Source organism: Aquarana catesbeiana, linkage group LG01 (genome assembly GCF_042186555.1).
Source record: "Aquarana catesbeiana isolate 2022-GZ linkage group LG01, ASM4218655v1, whole genome shotgun sequence".
In the NCBI taxonomy this organism is placed as follows: domain Eukaryota; kingdom Metazoa; phylum Chordata; class Amphibia; order Anura; family Ranidae; genus Aquarana; species Aquarana catesbeiana.
Window position 1 is genome coordinate 947850063 of NC_133324.1, and position 22877 is coordinate 947872939.

Sequence of the window (22877 nt, forward strand, 5' to 3'; positions counted from 1 at the left end):
GGGCCGGGCTGAGAATTCCCCGCTGACGTCAAGACTCAGGAGACGTGAGAGGAGAGCGGAGAGGGGCGGGCCGGGCTGAGAATTCCCCGCTGACGTCAGGACTCAGGAGATGTGAGAGGAGAGCGGAGAGGGGCGGGAGTCACATGTATCGTACTACTGTGAAATTCGGTATGAAGAAGTGACATAGTTTTTTTAAAAAGCACATACAGCGGGGCACATCATCCATTGTAATACAGCATTTATTAAAGTAAAGTAATTTTAACAACAGTAAGTAGACAGAGTACAAATGTGTACTCTACTTACACCTCTCACACCGTGCTGACAGGTCCCTGGCTATCCTGTGCACATTCCACTGTTAACTCCTAGTGGGCAAACGGGAATGCCAAGGAACTGTCAGCACCAGTGGTGGCCCGTGCATTGTGTGTGTGTGTGTGTGTGTGGGGGGGGGGGTTAGTGAAGTGATGGCTGCGTTTGACGGGGCACAGGTGGCTGCGTTTGACGGGGTTTGTTTGCAGCCCCCCAAAAAAAAATTTTTTAGCACCAGCTGCCACTGGTCAGCACAGGGAACTTCACAGGGTGTACCTTCTGACTTTTAATAAAAAGACACTCAACTGTCCTCCCACAATCCAGCGACGTGGCCACCCAAACCCTCCTTTCTCTCCCCGGCCTGTCCACAGCACTGGCAATACTACTATGGGCATCCGGCTGTGACAGCTCGCAGCTTCACAGCCGGGTACGCATGTCTCACTGCGCTTTCCTGCATAGCCGGGCAATCTTTTGGGAACGGTAATGTGTCCCAGAAGATTGCAGGGTGGAAGGGTGGAAGGGCCGCCTAGGCGGCCCAAGCGGAAGTGGGAGCTCGTCGGTAATCGTGTCGCATCGTGGAATCGAATAGTTGACCAGATAATCATAATCGAATCGTGAGACCAGTGAAGATGCGCACCCCTAATATAAAAAAAAAAAAAAAAAAAAAAAAAAAAAAAAAAAAAAAATCGGTAGATCATTGGAAAGGGAAGAGGATCCAACAATTTTTACACACACTTCACAGGAGGAGGAGCCGGACATTGGGCTTTGAAAGGAACCAGTCACAACTAGGCTTATGCAAGAATTTATGCATTTGGTTTTCAAGGGCCAATCCATTCAGGACCCTTCTGGTCCAAGTCTACCACTGCTTCATAGATGTCCTGGATACTCCAACAGAGAGATGTTCCCGCTGTAATTCTCAACTCTGTTCTTGTCCACCTGGGACTTTAGGGTTTTCCCACCCTACTCAAGACAAATATCAAGGCTTCCATGCTTGAGCTCCCCATCTGAAAAATGCCAGTTGCCTGCCTGGCTGACCCTTTCCTTACAGACCTGGACCAAGCATTAAGATAAGGACTTCAGAGTTTACTATGGTTTTCTTGTATGTATACTTGTTCCAGGTCACTTAATGTTTTAGAGCAGGGGTGTCAAACTCAATTTCATTGTGGGCCGCATCAGCATTATGATTGTCATTAAAAAGGCCGGTTGTATCTGTAAGATTAGATGTCCAGCGCATCCCCTCCCCTTACATTAGATGTCAAGAGCCACCCCACCATCAGAAGTTGAGTCCCCTACTCTCCCTAACATCACAGTGCACCCCCCTTTCCTTATGCTGCTGCTGGGAAGAATCTGGATGCATTGCTTGAAAGTAGGGGTATGGAGGTGGACCAGAGGAGGGCTGGAGCTCTCCTGCAGCTGCAGGAGAGGTGCGAGGGCCACATGAAATGGCCTGGAGGGCTGGATTCCGCCCGCGGGCCTTGGGTTTGACACCTGTGCTTTAGAGTAAGGGGAGTAAAAAGCCAGGCTGATCTTATGTTCAACAAGAGGCCAAAAAAAAAAAACGGAAGCTTGTGTTCTTCTCACAAAAGCTTTGCCACTGTTTGATCTTCAAATGACATGATGTTGCCCATGTGATTAGTCAGGACACCAGCCATTTAATGACCTGGTTGAGAGCACAACGAATGCGGCCGTTACATTCCCAGCAAGTGCTGGGAATATAATGTTTTTTTTTTTTAAACTGTTAAAAATCGATGGGTTTAGTTGTGTTTTAGGTTTAGGTATGGCAATTGTTAGAGAGTTACATTGGACTAAACGTAAATGTCATACCTGTTGGATCCCTGTGAAAGATGGACATCCCTGTAATAGGCACTACAATGCTCTACACTAATTTTCAGGTCCTGTGCTGAGCAGCTGCCCTGCTGCTTTCTTAATACAGGGGCCACTCACTTGGCATTGGCACCATTCAGGGTACACTTTCTCCCACCCCCCCCCACCAAGTTCTTCTTTAAATCATTGGTCATGTGGCCTGCCAGATCCAGTGTCTTCCATCGGTTTTACTGCAGAGTTGGTTGCTTTTGGAGGGTGTCCATGTTAGGTGTCTGGGATGGAAATTACAACCCCTTGGCTGTCCAGCGGTGATGTTCTCCTCAGTTCTGAAGACTAGATTGGAGGGTTATTGAATGGGAATTGAGGTGGAGAAGGTGGTGGTGCTGGTAGTGGTGGAGAAGGTGGTGGTGGTGGTGGAGAAGGTGGTAATGGCGAGGTGTTGGCCATGGCTAGGTTGCTCAGGTCATAGGTCTCATTGGCTCAAAAGTGGTCATTTTTAACTCTAATGAACTGGTCTAAAAACATCAGAATTGTCCTCATTTAAACTTCACACTACATTAAGGTTTTTACAGCACTTTGTATATTTATCCTTGTGGTATTTATAAAGCTCTTGAAGTGCAGATTGCAATGTCCCACGGCATTCGGGAGTGTGTGGGAAAATCACGACACTTGGTAGCGGCGCGCAACACGTCAGTGCGGAGCACAGTTATGTGCTATAAGCTTGTGGGGCACAGCCCATCACTTTAAAGCCGAACTACACTGCATATGAGCACCACAAAGCAAAAACGCGATTTTATACATTTTTAAATATTCAAAAGCAAACTCCCCCATCCATGTCTCCGTGCTTTATTTTGCTGAAAAAAAAAATCACTTTGAAAAAAAACACTCCCTAGCATTTCTGGCCATGACCATCTTGACTAAGGGCAGATGAATCATGTAGCATTTCCTTTGTGGACTCCACCTGCCCTTAGTTCGGGCATGCATGCATGCAAGTGGGTGTTCTTAGCTCAGAAAACCCCTTCAGAAGACTCCTGGGATGTATACATCATTTGCCTAGGCAAGAAACCAGGAAGTAACTAAAGAAACAAAGATTTTTATTTTTTTTTTTAAACACACACACACACACACGTAAATATGATATACATTCCTATCTATTTACTAATGCTAGTCAAGTTTGATTAAGGGAGTGAAGTTCCACTTTATAGTGGTTGTAAACCCTTCTATATACCCAGTGAAGTGACTGGCCTTGAGTGATACACAGAGATGAAACAAACCCTCTTATAAGTTGTACCCGTTTATCTGTGCAGTCTTCTCTTCTCTACATCCAAAGTGCAAAATATATACAGCTTGTCTGAAAGTTCCGAAAAAAAGGGTCGGAGAGTTGAAATTACCCACTGCAGAGCTCAAAGCGCTGATGGGAGGGAAGGGGCACCCCTCCCCCCCTTCACAGAACTGAGGCTGTCAATTAGCTGAAGGTCCATCCCCTGTCACCATTTTTCTCTTGGTGTCAGGAAAACTTGTCAAAAGTGACTGATAGCAAGGGAAGGAGGCGGCAGACAGAAATTACACTGGATTGAGACAAGTACACACTATAGGCAGGGATTGTGAACCTTGGCACCCCAGATGTTTTGGAACTACATTTCCCATGAAGCTCAACTACACTGCAGAGTGCAAGAGCATCATGGGAAATGTAGTTCCAAAACATCTGGGGTACCAAGGTTGGCCATCACTGCTATAGAGGGATATGCTTTGTTCATATTGTATGTCCGAGGCTTACAACCACTTTAAGGTAGATGTAAAACACAACCACTGAAATCACATGAAGCTACAACATATTAAGATCATTGCAAAAATACTTCCAATATTTTTAAGCCTGAAGACTTCATTAAAATAATAGCTGGTGATCCCACCATGCCTTGTTCAGAAACTTTTATAGAGTGACAATGGTCTCTGTCACAGACACGGGTATGAGGGAGGCCAATTGATATGCAAGGTCAGCGTCCTGGGACATCAACCAGCACACTGGCAGATTGCCATGACAATCCAAAGAGAGGTAACAACTGTAAAACACATATACTAATCTCCAACTGCTGCCAAAAGATGTCAAAGGACACACACCCATGGTGACTTGCTAAAAAAAAAAAAAAAAAAAAAAAAATATTTTTTATTGCATTTTAATAAGTGAAATAAGTACTTGATCCCCCATCATTTAACAAGATTTCTGGCTCCCAGGTGTCTTCTATACAGGTAACAAGCTGAGATTAGGAGCACTCTATTAAAAAGGGAGTGCTCTTAATCTCAGCTGGTTACCTGTATAAAAGACACCTGTCCAAAGAAGCAATCAGATTCCAATCTCTCCACCATGGCCAAGACCAAAGAGCTGTCCAAGGATGTCAGAGACAAGATTGTAGACCTACCCAAGGCTGGAATGCGCAACAAGACCATCGCCAAGCAGCTTGGTTAGAGGGTGACAGCAGTTGGTGAGATTATTCTCAAATGGAAGAAACCACTAAATAATTCAGTCTCCCTCGGTCTGGGGCTCCATGCAAAATCTCACCTCATGAAGTTTCAATGATCATGAGAACGGTGAGGAATCAGCCCAGAACTACACGGGAGAATCTTGTCAATGATCTCAAGGCAGCTGGGACCATAGTCACCAAGAAAACAATTGGTTACACACTCCTGCAGTGTTCATAAGGTTCCAACTGCTCAAGAAAGTTTGCTAATGAACATCTGAATGATTCAGAGGAGAACTCATGGATTGTTTAGCATATGCTTTTTAAAATTTAATATGATTCAATATGTTCATGCAATGTTTATGTTTTTTGTTTTGGTTTTAATGGACATATATATATATATATATATATATATATATATATATATATATATATATATATATATATATATATATATATATATATCTCATTACAGATAGTGAGATTTGCTCTTTGTATATTTTACATCTCTAAACCTTGATTGTGTCCTGAAGAAGCCTCACGGCAAAACGTGTAGACGCACAAGGGCTCACTGTACAAATTATCTTTTCATGTTTTTAACCATTGTGATATACTATGTACTTTTTTCAATAAATATTATGATTATTTTTTGTTGCCTTTCCATTACCTCTCCATTGTTTCCATGCCCTAAAAGTCTGAATTTTGGTTACCCAACCAGAACTGGATGAAAGTGTTGTGGTCAGAGAAGACCCAAATCAAGCTCTTTGGCATCAACTCAACTCACCGTGTCATGAGGAGGAATGCTGCCTATGAACCCAAGAACACCATCCCCACCGTCAAACATGGAGGTGGAAACCTTATGCCTCAGAGGGGTTTTTCTGCCGAGGGGACAGGACAACTTCAACACATCAAAAAGGGACGACGGACAGGGCCATGTACCATCAAATCTTGGGCGAGAACCTCCTTCCCTCAGCCAGAGCATTGAAAATGGGCCGTGGATTGGTATTCCAGCATGACACTGACCCAAAACACATGACCAAGGCAACAAAGGAGTGGTTCAAGAAGTAGTACATTAAAAGTCCTGGAATGGCCTAGCCAGTCTCCAGACCTTAATCCCCTAGAAAATATGTGGAGGGAGCTGAAGGTTCGAGTTACCAAACGTCAGCCTGGAAACCTTAATGAACTGGAGAGAATCTGCAAAGAGAAGTGGGACAAAATCCCTCCTGAAAAAAGGTGTGCAAACATGGTGGCCAATTACAAGAAATGTCTGACCTCCGATTGCCAACAAGGGTTTTGTCACCAAGTACTAAGTCGTGTTTTGCGAAGGGGTCAAATACTTATTTCACTCATTAAAGTGCAAATCAAATTTATAACTTTTTTGAAATACGTTTTTCTGGATTTTTTTTAGTTATTCTGTCTCTCACCGTTAAAATAAACCGACCATTAAAATTATATAGGACTGATCATTTTTGTCAATGTGCAAACATACAATATCAGCAGGGGATCAAATCCCCCTTACTGTAGCTGGCTGGACAAGCTTTCAGAGACATTATGCAAGTGTCAACAGCCACAATTGAAAACCATGAGATTTTGGGCTACAAAACACACAGGTGTGCATGAATTTCCACTTGAGGTGGGGAGAGGAATTTAAATGTTATAGGAGGATTTAATGATCGACTTTACATACTTCTGTCCTTTCGCCCAGAGCTGCCATTTTACTATGGCTCGGGTCTCGGCGAACATAACCGTGCATCTCTAAAAGGGGTTAAGTTGGAAGATTATTCCATCCAACAGCAGCTGACTATGTGACAAAGCTTCACAGGCAGGGGTGTAAAAAAAATTCCAACTGATAATCACCAGATCACAGCCCCAGACAGAGGATTGTAAGAAGCTGCAACATCTCTCACCACCTGCGTACAGACACGAAAAACAAGAACCATCCATAATCTGAATCCTCACAAAACAATGACGACCAGTCGGTTTCCATACCATCCATGGGTGAAAAATTCTTCTAGATGATAAAACAGCTACCTATAGTATTGGTCCACCCCACATGGACATTTCAGATTTTCACACAAGTTAAAAAAACAGTTAAACCCCAACAGTCTCTTCCATCTCCTGGGAACTCTACTGGTGAGCTCTCCATGTTGAGTTCCTGAACTTGCACCACTTGCTGTGTGTTGTGTAGGGCTCCAATCATTCCTGAGATGAGTTCCAGGTTATCTACACCTGCTGTGCCCATTATGAAGAGCTCTCATAGCCCCTGACCCAAGTTCCAGGGTCTGCGCGCTTGCTGTGCCCATTATGAGGGGCTTCCACCTTTACAGGGTTGAGTCTGTAGACCTGCTGTACCAATAGGACCGCCTACAAAGTGGAACAAGGCACTAAGGGCGCGTACACATGAGCGGACTTCTCGTAGGACTGAACTCCGAAGGACTTTGACGGAATTCCAACGGAACGGACTTGCCTACACATGATCGCACCAGTCCGATCGTTTCGAACGTGATGACATACGACTGGACTAGAATAAGGAAGTTCATAGCCAGTAGCCAATAGCTGCCCTTGCGTCTTTTTTTGTCCATCGGACTGGCATACAGACAAACGGATTTTTCGATCGGACTCAAGGCCGTCGGAAAGATTTGAAACATGTTCTATTTCTAAAGTCCAACAGATTTTGCGACAGAAAAGGTCCTATGAAGCCCACACACAATGAATTATCCAACGGATTAGTTCCGTCTGACCAGTTCAGTCGAAAAGTCCGGTCGTGTGTACACGGCACAAGTCAGTAACTGGGATCTGCTGCATGGAGACCACAGAGATAGTTCTGGTGACTAGTGCTTCACCCTCTGTTTCCCTTTTTTGAGCAGAGTTTCCACAGTTCAAAAGGTCAAAGAACCAAAACTCCATGGTTCCACAGGAGCTCGACATATTTGCAAATTATGAAAAACATCTCAGTTTCAAACAAGACCCATGCTCAGACACATCTCCTCCGTTGCTTGTTCCACATCTAGCATCAGTGTTTGGCCACTAACCATGCAACTACCTATTTGGCCCATGTGCATGCATGTTGGAGTTGCATTGTTCCTGCAGGACATTTACATATGCCAGGAGTGTACACTGCCTGTGACGCAAGTAATTTTAAACATTTGCTAGCAGACAGGTAAAGGAAGTTTTGGCTGAATAACTATCTTTTTCCAATATGGCCACCTCTAGACACAGTGGAACAAGACATTGAAAGTCAGAAATGAGGACTAGCTCAACCCTCTGCCCAGTGGCCTGCTGACGACTAGAGGCAGAGTCAAGGGACTTAGCTGGAGGCACCTGATGCAAGGTGGGACTGCGCAGGGGGCACCTGATGGCATCTGGTGTCAGGCAACGTAGCAAGTAACACACTCAGGGCTCCCAACGATTTTGCATTATGGCGCATTGAACTATTTTATATTACAACGTAACAGAAATAATGCGCTCCAGTCATCCTGACACCATAACAACCATGGTGTTGGGATGATTGAAGTGCTAACATCAGGTGTTTGGAGTATCTTTATCTGCCGATTGTTAAATTTTGTGTACTACATATATTGCTATTGTGGTGTAGAATCTGGGCCTGCTGTCCCTCCATCCCTCTTTCCTTCCTTCTCTCCCCTTTTTCTCTCCCACTTTCTTCTCCCATCCCTCATTCATCTCAGACTCGAACCACACCCCCTTTAAGCCACGCCCAATATTAAGTTTAAGCCACACTCCCTAACTATAAGACTCCGCCTACAGACAAAAAAAAATAAAAACGCCCCTAAAATTTTTTACAATGTTGGCAACTATGATTATTGCACATCCAGCATCAGCGTTTGGTCACCAACTCCCTAGCTTGCATGCTGGAACTGCCGTCTGAGGGGCAAGTAGTTTTTTTTACCATACCTTCCATAAAAAAACAAAAAAAAAAAAAAAAACAAAAAAAAAAAACTCTACCTGGGGGTGTGAGGGATAACTTCAGTTTTGCTTTGACTATTACCCATGTGTATAGTAGCATGGCTGATTGATGGTACACTCTGTTAACGTACACCAACAGTATATTGACCTTTCATTCATATAGCATCAGGCTCGTTCCTCTGGCAGGCCTGGCCGTCACCCTCCTGTGTTACAGAATAAATAGACTTCAGAAATGTGCCGATATCATGCGGCTTACATTGTCAGAGTAAAAGAATTTCCTCCGGTGACAGCAGTGTACACACGCCACAAGGCGATGGCGGCTGATCGTATATAAAACACACATTACCGCCTCTCCTGACCTCATTCCAATCAATACAATACACATTGGGGGAAGGGTTACTACAAGGCAACTGTGCATAAAACGGTTATTCCGGCATCTTTTCTGCCGTCATAGTAGTCTAGGTCACTAAACCCCAGGAATTATATCTAGGAAAATGCTGTTCTATATTATAATCCAAAACCAAAACCATGGGACACTATATATGCCTCCAATAGTAAATATAAATCAATTAAAAATATTAAGAACATGAGTAATACAGCCAAATACAGTATAAAAACAACCAAATGTATTACACACACACTGTGTAAAAAAAAAAAAAAAAAAAAAAAAAAAAAACCCCACACAGCATCAACCCATCTCCAGTGCATCCCAGTTGAAACGTTGGAATGGTTGAAAGGTCAACGCATTTCATGGGAACCCCGCTTCAGGACCTTTTAGACCTCACTCATGTCCACAAGTGATTACAAAACAATATTTGAAACTAAAACACATACATACACACACACACACACACACACACCCCAACTATAGCCCAGGGCTTGATCTGGAATTCAGCACTGCCTTGTCCTATGTGTATGACACAAATATAGATATAGATATATTTTAATTTCCCCCTTTGTACGGTTGGCATTATTTTTGGAAATGTTCCTCAGAGATTTTGCTCCACAGTGACATGACAGCATCAACTTGTTGGCTGCACATCTATGATGTGAATCTGCCATTCCACCACATCCCAAAGGTGCTCTATTGGATGAGATGTGGTGACTGTGGAGGCCATTGGAGTACAGGGACCTCATTGTCCAGTGGTGAGATGATTGGAGCTTTGTGACATAGTGCATTATCCTGCTGGAAGGAGCCATCAGAAGATGGGGACACTGTAGTCATAAAGGGATGGACATGGTCAGGAACAATACTCAGGTAGGCCGTGGCTTTATGAGATGATCAATTGGTACTAAGGGGCCCAAAGTGTGCCAAGAAAATATCCCCCACACCATTACACCACCACCACCAGCCTGAACCAGTGATACAAGGCGGGATGGATCCATGCTTTCATGTCCTTTACACCAAATTCTGACCCGACCATCTGAATGTCGCAGCTGAAATTGAGACTCATTAGACCAGGCAAAGTTTTTCCAATCTTCTATTGTCCAATTTTGGTGATCCTGTGTGAATTGTAGCCTCAGTTTCCTGTTCTTCACTGACAGAAGTGGCACCCGATGTGGTCTTCTGCTGCTGTAGCTTATCTTCTTCAAGGTTTGATGTGTTGTGCGTTCAGAGATAGTATTCTGCATATCTTGGATATAACGAGGGGTTAGTTGAGTTACTGTTGCCTTCCTATCATCTCAAACCAGTCTGCCCATTCTCCTCTGACATCAACAAGGCATTTTCCTCCACACAACTGACACTCACTGGATATTTGACCCCCCCCCCACCACCACCACCACCACCACCACCACCACCACCATTCTCTGTAAACCCGAGAGATGGTTGTGTCTGAAAATCCCAAGTAGATCAGCAGTTTTTGAGATACTCAGACCAGCCTATCTGGGACCAACAACCAAGCCACGTTCAAAGTCACTAAAAATCCCTTTTCTGGTGCTCCTTTTGAACTTCAGCAAGTCATCTTTACCATGTCTAGATGCCTAAATGAATTGGAATTGCTGCCATGTGATTGGCCGATTAGCAATTTGTGTTACCAAGCAATTGAGCAGGTGTACCTAATAAAGTGGCTGGCGAGTGTTATTTTGGGGGCCATTATGGTTTTTGGTTCCGAATATAGATTTGATGTTTAGTTCTAAATATTGTAATGTTATCACATGTGGACATGAGTGAGGTCTATAAGGTCCTGAAGGAGCAGGGGGTTCCCGTGAAACGCGATGACACTACTACGTCAGCCATAAAGACGTTCCAACTGGGACGCACTGGAGATAGGTTAATGCTGTAATTTTGAGATTATATTTCTAGGGGATGATGCTTCCTCTGGTAAAGGTTTATTAGTAGGGATGCACCGAATGGGTTTTTTGTGCCGAAACCGATAATAAATCTTCCTTGATCCCGAAACAGCACCGATACCGAAAGCGACGAAAGAAAGAAGGCGCGCATCGCCAGAAGGACACCCCCGTAATGGGCAGCACCAGGGACGGGGCCCCGCCCCCATTTTCGGTATTTTGCCAAAAAGGCCATTTTCGGCGGCCGAAAATTCGGTGCATCACTATTTATTAGATATGAAAGTCGCCACATACATGTTCTATATATCTATATCTATCTATCTATCTATCTATCTATCTATATATATATATATATATTTTTTTTTTTTTATTTTATTATAAATATATTTGAATTAGACTTAAACTTCAACCGGATAACATTTAGTTTGCTTAAAGCGGAGTTCCACACAAAAATGGAACTTCCGCTTTTCGGAACCCTCCCCCCCTCTGGTGTCACATTTGGCACCTTTCAGGGGGGAGAGGGGTGCAGATACCTGTCTAAGAAAGGTATTTGCACCCACTTCCGGCATAGACTCCCATGGGAGTCTATGCCTCTTCCTGTCCCCACTGCGCTGTCTCCTGGGAAACACACAGCTCCCAGGAGAGAGCGGGGACCAGTTACGATGCGCAGCGCAACTCGCGCATGCGCAGTAGGGAACCGGGAAGTGAAGCCGCAATGCTTCACTTCCTGATTTCCTCACCTAGGATGGCGGCGGCAGCTGCCGAGAACCGAGCGGGTTCTCGGCGTCGCCTGCCGACATCGCTGGACCCTGGGACAGGTAAGTGGCCATTTATTAAAAGTCAGCAGCTGCAGTATTTGTAGCTGCTGGCTTTTAATATTTTTTTTTTTTTGGCAGTTTAGGTGGACCCCCGCTTTAAGCACAATGTATCCGGGGAATGTCCGATCCCTGGTCATCTGGCTGCTCCCTGGGTTCAAAACATTGCCCCTTATCCCCCCCCCCCGCAGAGATTGGTGTGGGAGAGGAGACCATTAGAGGTTTCTTTGCAGGGAGGACTTTATCTATTTTAGTGATAAAGCCACTTTAAAAAGTATTTGTATATCAAGGCCCAGCATGTCATAAAAAGATAAAATAATAATTTTTCACTGACAGCTTCCGTCACTGCCTAACGAACACAGCAGAGCATTATACAAACTGTGATAACATATCACACTAAACAGCACGCTGTGTCTGAACTTGTCGTTGTCATTCTCCTTGATGGAAAAACATTTCAATAAGCTGAAAAACATGCTAGAAATAGATTTTAGAAGAAGCTGCATCATCCAGGAGGTAGGTTGGAATTCCTCTTTTCAATTTTAAAAGACCATCTCCAGACTAAAAACATCCTCCATCCTCCCAACCCTTGACCAGTTAGAAAAAAAAAAAAAAAAAAAAAAAATTTATATAACCACAAACAACCAACCCCTTCCAAACCATTTTGACTTACCCGAATCCACCCTTACATGATGCTCTTCATGGCCTCCACTCCCAGATCTAGCTCAGTCCTCAATTTCCACTTGCCTGCTCGCATTAGTGGAAATAAGCTGAGGGTGAGTGTGGAGCAGGTGCGGACTGGGCTGGGAGGATAGGGGGGGCAGGGAGGCAACTGCTCCTTCCCCCGGGGCAACTCTAAAGCCCTTTAGAAAAAGGCTGACGCGATCAGCCAGGAAACTGTCAAGAAGAGAGCCGGTCACACCACACAGAGAGAGGAACTACCGCTGTGACACAGCTTGGATTTGAAAACGCTGGCCGCTGTCAAAGTCCCACCTCCTGGACCAGCTCCTATGATAGACAGCACACTGGTCCAATTTCCAGGCATCGGACCAGCGTGATGTCTATCATAGGAGCCAGCCCAGGAGGCGGGACTTTGACAGCGGCCGGCGTTTCAAATCCAAGCTGTGTCACAAAGGAAGATCCTCTCTCTGTGTAATCTGGCCAGCTCTCTTCCCTGTGATCCCCATGCAGTGATAGGCCGCACTGATAAGGCAGCACTGATGGGAACTGATATGCTTTACGTTAATATTGATAAAGTTGTTGTTGTTGTTGTTGTTGATATTCAGTTTTGTAAATAAATTCTGCATAAAACATTTAACAGTGTAATTTCATGAGACAATTCCCAAGGGCGTGTTTAGGGGCATGGTAGAGTGGGGCAACTGGTGGCAAGCAACTCTTAAGGCCTGGCTAGTAGCTCAGGACTTGAAATTTTGAGCCCTGATCTAGCTTTTTGGTAAACTGGTCTTGTTAACGCAGCACAATAGCTCAATGGTTAGCACTTTTTCCCCATGCAGCACCGGGGTCCTTGGGGTACGTGCATGGAGCTTGCATGTTCTCCTTGTGCTTGCTTGGCTCTCAACCTCAGTTCTCAAGTATGTCCAAAAGGATGTTATGGAAGATACTACTTAGATGTAGTTTGCATGTTCTCATTTAGGTAATCCACACTCCAAAGACATGCTGGTAGGTTAATTGGCTCAACTGAGTGCACCCAAGGTGACTCCCAAACTCAGTCCTCAAGTACCCCCTGATAGGACATGTTTTGGGAGATACTACCTATATGGAGTTTGCGTGTTCTCCTTGTGCTTGCTTTCTCCTTGGTCTCCATTTGGGCAATTCCCCACTCCAAAGCATGCCAATAGGTTATTTGGCTCAACCGAGTGTGCCCAAGATGACTCCAAACTTCAGTCCTCGGGTTTAAATTCTGACCAGGACATTACCTGCATGGAGCTTGTATGCTCTTCTCGTGCTTGCATTTGTTTCCTTTGGAGTGCAGAGTACTCCTAAGCTAGCGGTTCTCAACCTCAGTCCTCTAGTACCCCCAACAGGATATGTTTTGGGAGATACTACTTACATAGAGTTTGCATGTTCTCTTTGTGCTTGCGTGGGTTTCCTTTAGGTACTCCGCACTACAAAAACATGCTGGCAGGTTATTTGGCTCCACTGAGTGCGTCCAAGATGGCCTCATCTCCTAGGCTAGTTGCTCCCAACCTCAGTCCTCAAGTACCCCAACAAGATACGCTTCCCCTTAGAAAAAAAATAGCTCTCATAAACAAGCCATTGACATGAATTTAAGAAGCACCCGTACAAGGTGAAGGAAATCCTGAAAACATTACTCAGAGGTGCTTGAAGACTGAGGTTGGGTACCACTGTCCAAAGCGCTTCACATTCCCAGGGAGAAAAACATCATCAATTAAAACATTTTTGTAAACAACCTAAAATTAAACAAAACAAAAACACCCCTCGACAAGATGTCATCAGTGAGCTGGACCACTGGACAACCAACAGGAAGTGTCCATGTCTTCCAATCAGGAGGGTGGACACCAGAAGAAACACCATCCTAATCTGCAGTCCAGACGAGAGAAGACTTGGGACCCAGTGCCTCACAGTCCACACATTCAGGTATGTAAAATCAGCATTTTCAGAAGGCACCCTATGTATTTCTCTCACTTTTAAGTGAACCTGTGCTCAGGCTATGGACATTTAGACCAAAGAACTGCCATAAACCCCTCCATATACTTTTTTTTTTTTTTTACAAGAAAAATGTTTATTCGATTTTTACAGTGCAAGCGATGCATATACACATTTGTACACCGATATATTATTGCAAGAATTGTCACAAGACAGTTGATTTGCACATTTAAACAGGAGAAAAATACGTAGAGCTGTTAATGTTACATCACCGTAGGATATGGGTTTGGAGGTAGTAAATTTCAGCAATATTACTTGAGAAGGTCCTGGGGGGGGGGGGGGGGGAGGAAGGAGGAGGGGGAAAAAGAGGGGGGCGGGGGGGCGAAGGAGGGACCTCATCTACTTTGTTAAGTTCACAAAGCCTAAACAGTAAATAGGATGGAGGAATATCTCTCTACGGGCATCCCCTCCATCCACTCGCCTTTCCTTTGGTTCTCTACCACTCCTGGAACCAAATACCCCATACTTCACTTCTGGGTATGAAGAAGTACACAACTCAGTCCATGTGACTGCGCTCAGTCAATTGTTGTTTCACAGACTCTCCATAAACCTATATATGCACTGACACAGGTTTCCTGTAGCTTACAATAGAACTTTCCTTCATTCCCAGAAGCAGATCAGACCGGCGAGATAGCAAAAGAAAGGAAAGTATGGGCTGCTTGAGAGAGACAATTAAAGTGAAGGTTACTTTGACCTGTGTGGGCAAAGATTCACTTTAAGAGCTAGCCAAATCAAAGAGACCAGTGGAAGGACATTGAAGAATCTAGCTTTTTGAAGAATCCAAAATGCAGGTTTAGCTCTTCCGGTTTATAGTGTCTTGACATCCATTGCTAGAAGGAACAGCCATTAAGGCACCAGCCAGCTCTTCCCCTTTGCCGAAAATGAGGCTTGGCAATAGAGCCTCTGGCACCTGGAAACGACTTCACCTTTACTGGGATTAACAGAGGCCTCCCTCATCCAGGTTCAAGGTGATGCATCTCCTCCTGTCAGAGGAAACACAATCAACTGACCAGTTCAGCATAAGGAATTCCTTTTAAAGTACATTTTGGTGATGCGTTTCCTGTTCCTGTTGGAGGAGATGCCTATATCTCATGGGCTGTCCTGGACGATGATTTAGGAAACTGTATTTGCCATCAACCCTCTTCTTGAAAAAAAGAAAAGCTGGGCAATGATACTTTAAAAGGGCCCTTTCGCTCTACTCTGTTCCGTTAAGACAATTTAGAACCTACTGCAACAAAAGAAAAATCAGAGCACCACAAGAAGCCACCTCTCAAAGTAAGGAATTCACCCATCTCTGTGGTTTCAGGTGCCAGTCGATGGAGCTAGTCAATGCTCCCCAGGTGGAATGAAGAAACGCCAGCTGCACTATTATGATAGTAGATTTTTTTTTTTTCTTCCAGGACAAGATCACAAGACCAAGCCTCACTGATGTTTTTCCATCCAAAAATGCCATAATCAGAGAGAAGGGGAGAAAAAAAAAAAAAAAAAAAAAAAGGGGGGGGGGGGGGGGGAGGAACTGCACTAGTCATGCGTGTTCTGGGGTGCTGCAGCACTGGTTCAAGACACTAGTAGTTTTCCAATTTGAAGAAACCCCAAACCACATCAAAGTTGTTCTCCAATTCACTCAATGCTATCAATGATATTCCTGATGGTGGTGCCCATGCCCATTCCTGTAGAACTTAGCCATTTTATGCCATCACTCACGCTAAAGAAGAGCATCTTCAAGGCCCAGAATGTGCTCATCTTACTGGGTAGACTGAGCTACGTACATCATTCAGACACCTGCTGCTAGCCCACCTTCTTCCACCCGGGAAGCACAATCAATCCCGAGAGCTTCCGCAACACCCATTTACTCAGCACTGATGACCACTTGATCCTTCATATAATCAATGGAAATAGCTAGGAGTGGCTTTTAAAGCTTCACAGAGTGTCACACCGACAAACTCAATCAATATGAAGGTCAAAAGAGAATAGCAATAGCCCACTGGAGTGCAATTTATCCAGCTTCATTTAACAACTACTGAACTTCGGGCAAATTAAAAAAAAAAAAATGAATTTTTGAATATAGTTAATATAAAAACGTCAAGATTTGAAAGTAAAAAAGGTCTAAAAGTATTAACATTGAAAGTGAAGAAACAGAGCAAAAAAGTATCCAAAACTACATCCTATAACCTGAATTGTTCATAAAGAAATGTTATCAGCAATTTTCTACAATGAGAAAGTAGAATAAGAATTGGTTAAACCAGGTTGTTGGATTGCAACCGTCATCCAGGTTCAAGGAACTGGGATGACCATGCCCAGAGGAAGATTGGTTGGTTCAAAGTGGTGCTGGATCAAAGAAGGTATATGGACTGTATGGATTTCTATGTTACAGTCCTCAATGTATAGTAGGGGTTATAGGGACTTCAAGTTTAATGCTCGGGAACCTCTAATACACTATATGGCCAAGAGTGTCGTTGCCCCTCCAGAAGACTGAATTCAGATATTTTTAGTGAAGGGTACTGCAGCATACAAGGACAACAGTTTGTGGAAGGTCCTTTTATGTTCCAGCATGATCGTCTCCCTGTGCACAGACAGCTCTATAAAGACATGGTCTGATAATAGTTTGGAGAACTGTCCCTCAACAGGTATTCCCATTTATCCCAAAGGTGTTCAACAGGGTGGAGGTCAGGGACCTGTGTAGGCCACTCAAGATCCCCCACCCCAAACTGGTCCATGTCTAAATGAAGGAAAGGTGTTCAAGTAGGGTTGAGGTCAGCAACCTGTGTAGGCCACTCATGTTCTTCAACCCCAAACTGGTCCAACCATGTCTTTACGGAGCAAAGGTGTTCAGTAGGGTGAGGCCAGTGACCTGTGAAGGCCACTCAAGTTCCTCCAGACATGTCCATATGAAGCAGAGGTGTTCAGTAGGGTTGAAGTCAGGGACCTGTGTTGGCCACTCAACTTCCGCCACACCAAACTGGTCCAACCAGGCCTTTATAAAGCAAACGTGTTCAGTAGGGTTAAGGTCAGGGCTTTGTGCAGGTCACCCATGTTCCTCCAATTCAAGTGTCTTGCACAGGACCCTGACCTCAACCCTACTAAACACCCTTGGGATTACCCAGAAAACTGATAGGGACCCAGGTCTTCTCTTTCAACCCCAGTACCTGACCTCACAAATGTGCTTTTGGCTGAATGTGCACAAATGCCCACGGCCAGCCTCCAAAATCTTGTGGAAAGCCGTCCTAGAATAAAGAAGGCCAATACATCAACAAATGGGGGAACTAACTAAATATTAATATCCATGGATTTGTTATAAGATGCCCAACAAGCTCATACAGGTGTGATGGTCGGGTGTCCACAAAACGTTTGGCCATTAAGTCCATAGCAATCAGAACTACAGAACCAGAACACCAAGAGATAATCCATAAGAGATTCAAGTAATAGGAGTCTACTATATGAAGTAGTAGCCTTCATCCACGACTACTACCAAAGAGGACTCTCGGATGAACTAGTTGTCTAAAGACAATGCTGAACTAAGGCTTTGTGGCCCAGAATCTCTCCCCATCCTCTCTGCCATGTAAAGTCCTGGAAACCTCAGAAGGGTATCAGTCAAAGGTTGGGATCCCGTCCGGTCTGTCCAGTAGGATTACTGACAATGCAATCACTTAAAGGGCATTACCACCCAAGACTGAGCAATATTCTCTGCTGCGTATGACCAAGGGAGGCACTATGCAGCTGCTTCCTCTCCTCCATAAACCTCTGCAGAGAGGCCACTGCTACCCTATACATAGGCAGAATTACTGACAATGCAATGACTTAAAGGGCATTCCCACCCAAGACTGAGCAATATCAAGTCTCTGCCGTATATGACCAAGGCACTATGTAGTTGCCTCATCTTCTCTATAAACCTCTGCAGATAGACCCCTGCTTCCCCATAGGCAGGCAGAATAGAGACCCCTGCTTCCCCATAGGCAGGCAGAATAGAGACCCCTGCTTCCCCATAAGCAGGCAGAATAGAGACCCCTGCTTCCCCATAAGCAGGCAGAATAGAGACCCCTGCTTCCCCATAAGCAGGCAGAATAGAGACCCCTGCTTCCCCATAAGCAGGCAGAATAGAGACCCCTGCTTCCCCATAAGCAGGCAGAATAGAGACCCCTGCTTCCCCATAAGCAGGCAGAATAGAGACCCCTGCTTCCCCATAAGCAGGCAGAATAGAGACCCCTGCTTCCCCATAAGCAGGCAGAATAGAGACCCCTGCTTCCCCATAAGCAGGCAGAATAGAGACCCCTGCTTCCCCATAAGCAGGCAGAATAGAGACCCCTGCTTCCCCATAAGCAGGCAGAATAGAGACCCCTGCTTCCCCATAAGCAGGCAGAATAGAGACCCCTGCTTCCCCATAAGCAGGCAGAAGAGAGACCCCTGCTTCCCCATAGGCAGGCAGAATAGAGACCCCTGCTTCCCCATAGGCAGGCAGAAGAGAGACCCCTGCTTCCCCATAGGCAGGCAGAAGAGAGACCCCTGCTTCCCCATAGGCAGGCAGAAGAGAGACCCCTGCTTCCCCATAGGCAGGCAGAAGAGAGACCCCTGCTTCCCCATAGGCAGGCAGAAGAGAGACCCCTGCTTCCCCATAGGCAGGCAGAAGAGAGACCCCTGCTTCCCCATAGGCAGGCAGAAGAGAGACCCCTGCTTCCCCATAGGCAGGCAGAAGAGAGACCCCTGCTTCCCCATAGGCAGGCAGAAGAGAGACCCCTGCTTCCCCATAGGCAGGCAGAAGAGAGACCCCTGCTTCCCCATAGGCAGGCAGAAGAGAGACCCCTGCTTCCCCATAGGCAGGCAGAAGAGAGACCCCTGCTTCCCCATAGGCAGGCAGAAGAGAGACCCCTGCTTCCCCATAGGCAGGCAGAAGAGAGACCCCTGCTTCCCCATAGGCAGGCAGAAGAGAGACCCCTGCTTCCCCATAGGCAGGCAGAAGAGAGACCCCTGCTTCCCCATAGGCAGGCAGAAGAGAGACCCCTGCTTCCCCATAGGCAGGCAGAAGAGAGACCCCTGCTTCCCCATAGGCAGGCAGAAGAGAGACCCCTGCTTCCCCATAGGCAGGCAGAAGAGAGACCCCTGCTTCCCCATAGGCAGGCAGAAGAGAGACCCCTGCTTCCCCATAGGCAGGCAGAAGAGAGACCCCTGCTTCCCCATAGGCAGGCAGAAGAGAGACCCCTGCTTCCCCATAGGCAGGCAGAAGAGAGACCCCTGCTTCCCCATAGGCAGGCAGAAGAGAGACCCCTGCTTCCCCATAGGCAGGCAGAAGAGAGACCCCTGCTTCCCCATAGGCAGGCAGAAGAGAGACCCCTGCTTCCCCATAGGCAGGCAGAAGAGAGACCCCTGCTTCCCCATAGGCAGGCAGAAGAGAGACCCCTGCTTCCCCATAGGCAGGCAGAAGAGAGACCCCTGCTTCCCCATAGGCAGGCAGAAGAGAGACCCCTGCTTCCCCATAGGCAGGCAGAAGAGAGACCCCTGCTTCCCCATAGGCAGGCAGAAGAGAGACCCCTGCTTCCCCATAGGCAGGCAGAAGAGAGACCCCTGCTTCCCCATAGGCAGGCAGAAGAGAGACCCCTGCTTCCCCATAGGCAGGCAGAAGAGAGACCCCTGCTTCCCCATAGGCAGGCAGAAGAGAGACCCCTGCTTCCCCATAGGCAGGCAGAAGAGAGACCCCTGCTTCCCCATAGGCAGGCAGAATAGAGACCCCTGCTTCCCCATAGGCAGGCAGAATAGAGACCCCTGCTTCCCCATAGGCAGGCAGAATAGAGACCCCTGCTTCCCCATAGGCAGGCAGAATAGAGACCCCTGCTTCCCCATAGGCAGGCAGAATAGAGACCCCTGCTTCCCCATAGGCAGGCAGAATAGAGACCCCTGCTTCCCAATACGTAGGCAGAATAGAGACCCCTGCTTCCCCATAGGCAGGCAGAAGAGAGACCCCTGCTTCCCCATAGGCAGGCAGAAGAGAGACCCCTGCTTCCCCATAGGCAGGCAGAAGAGAGACCCCTGCTTCCCCATAGGCAGGCAGAAGAGAGACCCCTGCTTCCCCATAGGCAGGCAGAAGAGAGACCCCTGCTTCCCCATAGGCAGGCAGAAGAGAGACCCCTGCTTCCCCATAGGCAGGCAGAAGAGAGACCCCTGCTTCCCCATAGGCAGGCAGAAGAGAGACCCCTGCTTCCCCATAGGCAGGCAGAATAGAGACCCCTGCTTCCCCATAGGCAGGCAGAATAGAGACCCCTGCTTCCCCATAGGCAGGCAGAATAGAGACCCCTGCTTCCCCATAGGCAGGCAGAATAGAGACCCCTGCTTCCCCATAGGCAGGCAGAATAGAGACCCCTGCTTCCCAATACGTAGGCAGAATAGAGACCCCTGCTTCCCCATAAATAGGCAGAATAGAGACCCCTGCTTCCCCATACATTCCCCAGGCATATTTGTAAGTAAAAAAAAATGAAAGTGAATGACTAAAGACAGACTGATATCTGGCCTTAGCAGGGCACGGTGCAGCTTCATCATCCAATCTATGGACCTCCGGACACACTCCCAATTCCCTATCATCATTTCATTCAGCACCCACAAAGCCGAGTCAGAACTCTGCAAGCAACAAAAGTTAATACCCCCTGCCGATTGGAGAGCCCTGACCCTCAGGCAATGTGTGGGACCTCTGCAGAGGGACCACTGCTTCCACACAAAGTGCAAGGGTCTTCCTCTGTAGAATGCTGGCCGGGGACAGGCTGTAGAAAGGTGTCAGAATGTCACACAGATAGCATTTCATAACCCCAGCATGGAGAAGAGGAAGTGTCAGCACAGGGGGGAAGCTCTGCTGCCTCTCTGCATTCCTCCAGAACAGCCAGAAAATAACAAGATGAAGGACCGGTGTATGGAGAGGTGGCAGCATGGAGCTCTGCTTATACACCAACCTGGGGTGGACATGCCCTTTAAGTGATTGCAGTAGCAGTGTATATTATTACCACCTCCTCCTCTTCATCCTCCTCCTCATCACACTGACAGCACTCCTCACTCACCTGTTACCAATGATCCTGTCCAACAGCGTAAAACTCCCCTCCCCCGATCCGCCCGTCTCCAGTCCCGGGCACAGACTGAACTAGACAGCCCGCTCCTTCCCCTCCACAATGCACTAACCTCCTAACCACGCCCCCACACTGCTGGCTGAATCTCCTTATTGGCTCTCAGTCATTCCCCGCCTACTGTTTTTATCCACATCCTATATAAACAACAGCCCTCAACGAATGGAGAGAATGCGTTCCACAGTACCACGCCCACACATCTGGCGAGGCTTCTTATTGGCTTTCCAGGGAGCGGGCGTGGCTTTTTACCCTGCCCACCTTCAATAGACAACGACCTATGGACAACGGCTTCACCGAGAGAGCTTAGACGTGACCATTGTGCCACGCCCACTATTGGCTTCGTGAGGAAGGCGGGTCCACGGTGCCCTATGGAACGCGGGTCGGATGGATGTGTTAGCTCGTGGTTATTCTATGAACCGGTAGAGGGCGCTGAAATAGATTGTAATTGCAGAACCCCTCAATAAATATTATTATCATTATTATTATTAATAATAATGTTTTATTTATAGTATTAATTATATTATTTATAATATTAATCATTAATGAAATGTTGATTATGTATTAATAATTAATTATTGAATAAATTAATGTATACATGTATTATTCTTTCATTTATAATTATTATTTCACTATAATGAATAAATAATAATGTTTTATTTACATTTTTTTTAAATTCTAATTCAATAATGAAATGATTATATATTATTCATTAGGAAAAATTAATTATTGAATAAATGTATTTATATATTAATTATTCATTAATGTATTAATTTTATTTCACACATTTACATTCATTTATCAGATTATTATTATTCTTTTGATTATTATTATTATAATAAATACATAATAATGTTTTATTTATATTATTTAAATTGTTATTATTTAATGACATGTTGATTATGTATCATTAATTATTGAATAAATTAATGTATACGTTTACTATTCATTAATGCATTATTATTATTTCACACATTTACATTCACTAATTATAATGATTAAATAATATTTTTGTATTTATAATATTTAAATTATTAATGTAGTGAAATGTTGATTATGTATTAATAATTATTATTGAATACATTCATTTATACATTCATTATTTATTAATGTATTATTGTTATTATTATTTCACATATTTACATAAATTTATCAGGTTATTATTTTTATTATTATTATAATGAATACATATTAATGTTTTATTTATATTGTTTAAATTATTAATTAATTTATGAAATGTTGATTATGTATTAATCATTCATAAATAAATTAATTTATACATTTATTATTCATTAATGTATTATTATTATTTTATACACTTACATTAACTTAGTGGATTATTATTGTAATGAATAAATCATATTTTTTTATTTATATTATTTAAATGATTAATGTAATGAAAGGTTGATTATATATTAATAATTATTATTGAATACATTCATTTATACATGACTTATTCATTAATGTATTATTATTATTATTAT

At 44.8% G+C, this 22877-nt stretch overlaps 1 protein-coding gene across 1 annotated transcript in view; it reads right to left on the minus strand.

The window, feature by feature from the left end:
* ADISSP (adipose secreted signaling protein) overlaps positions 1-21490 on the minus strand; it is a 117068-nt gene extending 95578 nt beyond the window's left edge. The window contains exon 1 of the mRNA XM_073611115.1: positions 21333-21490. The gene's annotated coding sequence lies outside the window, so the exon portion shown is untranslated. The remainder of the gene's footprint in view (positions 1-21332) is intronic.
* Positions 21491-22877: the final 1387 nt, after the last annotated feature.